The following is a 3484-nucleotide window of genomic DNA, read 5'->3' as shown; positions in this document are numbered from 1 at the left end:
TCCCAGGTGGAGCTCATTTCTTTTCACTCTTATTCCAATAGCCTGTGCAGCATCAGTTAGTGGATTGTCCACACGTTACCTCACCATGTGAACCCCTGCATGGTAAGGATTATGGTTCCCCATGCCAGTCTTCTTGGTGCGGAGAACAGTCTGAAACAGCTTTTGAGTTTTTATTTATTTTCAAATGAACAAGTTTCAATGTTTGACATCACTAACTCAACAATTTGCACATGAATAGTTTTACATAGCATTAATTAGCCAATATCCACCCTTACAATAAAATCATTTATGCATTCCATTGAGCTGCTTATCAAAATAGGGAGAAAATCACAAAACAATTTTGTCATAAAATAAGTTATGAAAAATCTGTTGCTTTTCATTATATCTTGTTTTTAAAAGGAAAATCAAAAGAAGTAAAGCAACAGAAAAGTTATAGCATCGTGCTACATTGTTTCAGGAGTACAGATCTCTCCTTGCCTTGGTCCACTTAACTATTCACAGGAACAGCAGGCAGTCTCAGGATTTATGTTAAACCAAGAACAGCTCCTAACACATCTCCCTGTTGTAAGGTTTAAAATAGTAGAATATCAGTGCCCTAAAAACAACCAGGAGAGCAATATAAAGATGGAAGTTCTTTTATTATTATTATTATTATTATTAATTATTAGTTTCAGGTATACAAAACAACATAATGATTAGACATTTACACCCCGCACAAAGTGATAACCCCCCAAGTCTACTAACCCTCTGACATCGTACATAGCTATGACAATACCATTGACTATATTCCCTGTGCTGTACTTTATATCTTGTGACTATATACAGAGGATGCCAAAAAAATGTGTACACATTTTAAAAAAGGAAAAAACTATTAAAATTGTCATACTCAATATATATCAATAACAAAAGATGAATGCAAGTCATGTTTGACTTCTGCAATTACAAGAGGTGCTCAAAGTGGTTACTATCAGCGTCCAGACACTTCTGATTACAGTGAACGACTAAGTAATACATAGATAACATCTCTTAAAATATATATGCATTTTTTGGTATATATATACACACATATATATATATATACTATATATATCATATATATATATATATATATATATATATATATATATATATATATACACACACACACACACATATATCCATCCCATATATATATATATATATATATATATACACACACACACACGGGGGGTGCCAAACAAATGTATATAAGTGGACACTTGTTCAACGTTGCTCAAGCAGTAGTTCTCCATAATCAAAAGTGTCTGGATGCTGATAGTAACTGCTTTGAGCACCGATTGTGACTACAGAAGTCAAATGTGATTTGTATTCATCTTTTGTTATTGGTATATATTGAGTATTACAATTTTAACACAGTTTTTTTTCTTAAGATGTGTATACTTTTTTTGACTATATATATATATATTTATAGTTGACATTCAATATTATTTTATATTAGTTTCAGGTGTAGAGCATAGTGATTAGGCATTTATATAATCTATGAAGTGATCCCCTGATAAGTCCAGTGCCCATCTGACATGTTACATAGTCATCACAACGCCTCATACTGTATTTCATACCCCGTGACTATTTTGTGACTACCAATTTGCACTTCCTAATCCCTTCAGCTTTCCCCATCCCCCAATACTCCTCTCATCTAGCAACCATCAGTTTTTTCTCTGTATGGAGGAGTCTATTTCTGTTTTGTTCACTCGTTTATTCTGTTCTTTAGAGTCCACATACAAGTATAAGTGAGATCATATGGTATCTGTCTTTATCAGTCTGACTTATTTCACTTAGCGTAATATATATCCTTTAGGTCCATCCATGTTGTTGCAAATGTTAACATTTCATTAAAGTTGGAAGTTCTTATCAAATCGTTATACATCAGTAAGAGAAACATATCATAAATGTTTCAAAAGTAAATACAAACTAAGATGTGACTTTCAATGGTCTTTTATTTATTTATTTATTTATTGTGAATGATTTCTTTTTTTTAATTAAAGTTTATTGGGGTGGCAATTGTTAGTAAAGTTACATAAATTTCAGGTATACAATTCTGTATTACATCCTCTATAAATGTGAATGATTTTTTATACATATATTCTCCCCTCCCTGCCCCGGTCATTTTTGTTTACAACTGAAATTCTGGGAATTCAAAATTAACATCCTTGCCTGTGAGCTTCTTACAGACACCAGAAAAAGTTTCCACCTTGTGCTTAGCATCGCTCTGTGGCACTTTATCCAAATGAACCTTCATAAGCTGGCTGTCATCCAGTTTCACACGAATTCTCTTACCCAAAGTTTCACTTGTGAAAACCAAGTCCTCCAGGGTCGCATTGTATTCTGCTGTCAGAGTGAGTCTCCTAGGATGCTTTGGCTTGTTTTTTTGTATGGCTTTTTGAGTTGGCTTAGGCAGAATTCTCCTCTGAGCTACAAAGACAACGTGCTTCTCACTGAACTTTTTCTCCAATTCCTATACTAGCCAGACTTGGGTTTTCTGGAAAGAATTCAGTTGGGGAACAGGAACAAAGATTATAAAGCTTTCCAACTACCACCAATGTCAACTTCCTTGGCTGCTGTTATATGCAGCTCCTGTAGCTGGGTCTTGAGATCTGAGTTCATCTCCAGCTCAAGGAGAGCCTGGGAGATGCGGGGTTGAACTTGGGCAGCTTCTCGCCATTGAACTTCACGATCTTCATGCTGGATCTGAACGTGGCCTTCTTCTCCTTGGTGAGCTCACGCTTGCCTGAGAAGAGCATTTTCACTGGTCTTTAATTCTTTCTCATTTAATTTTCAGGAAGGGCCACCACAATTCATAGTGTGTGAAAGGCCAGAAAACCTGTGTTGTGGTGGTCATTTTAGAGAACAATATTCTAACAGTTTTAAAAGCACCCTCCAAACATTTGAATTTTATTTTAAAATTCTGATTTGAACATCAGAATTTTCTCTAAGGGGAATTTATCTTGGATGTCACCCAAAGAAGTGAGATTAATTTAAAGCTACAAGATCTTGGTATAGGTGAGTTTACCTGCAAAGGGTTTCATGGCACAGAATTAAAGAACAGAATCATAGGGAGCGCCAAAATCAAAACAAGGTTTTCCTGTTCATTTTGGGGGCAGCCCTATTGCTCTGGCAATGAATAATCTGGGGACAAGGAATGTATGCACTGTGTATGAAGGACAGTGAGGTCCCCGGACACAGGCAATGAAGAGAGCAAGACCATTTTTGAAGGGTTTTCTAAGGGAATGTTATCCTTGAAGATGACGTAAAATGAGAGTTCCTAAAGGAGAAGAAGCCTGCATTTCACCTACATTTCCATTCTTACAGTCACATTTATTTAAATGCAGGAATTGTTCACATTTTGGGGCTTTATTCTGTTTGAAAAAATTGTAAAATAATGACCTAGATAATATAGTATCCGGGAGCATGCATGAGAGGCATTCAAGAGGTATTGCTTCTGGGG

The 3484-nt window shown here is 35.6% G+C and overlaps 1 pseudogene; it reads right to left on the bottom strand.

Moving 5' to 3' along the window:
- Positions 1–2152: 2152 nt before the first annotated feature.
- Positions 2153–2780, bottom strand: LOC109456907 (small ribosomal subunit protein eS7; annotated as a pseudogene).
- Between the last annotated feature and the right edge of the window lie 704 nt (positions 2781–3484).

Source organism: Rhinolophus sinicus, linkage group LG04 (genome assembly GCF_036562045.2).
Source record: "Rhinolophus sinicus isolate RSC01 linkage group LG04, ASM3656204v1, whole genome shotgun sequence".
Classification (NCBI taxonomy): Eukaryota; Metazoa; Chordata; class Mammalia; order Chiroptera; family Rhinolophidae; genus Rhinolophus; species Rhinolophus sinicus.
This window is presented reverse-complemented; position numbering and strand designations above follow the sequence as displayed.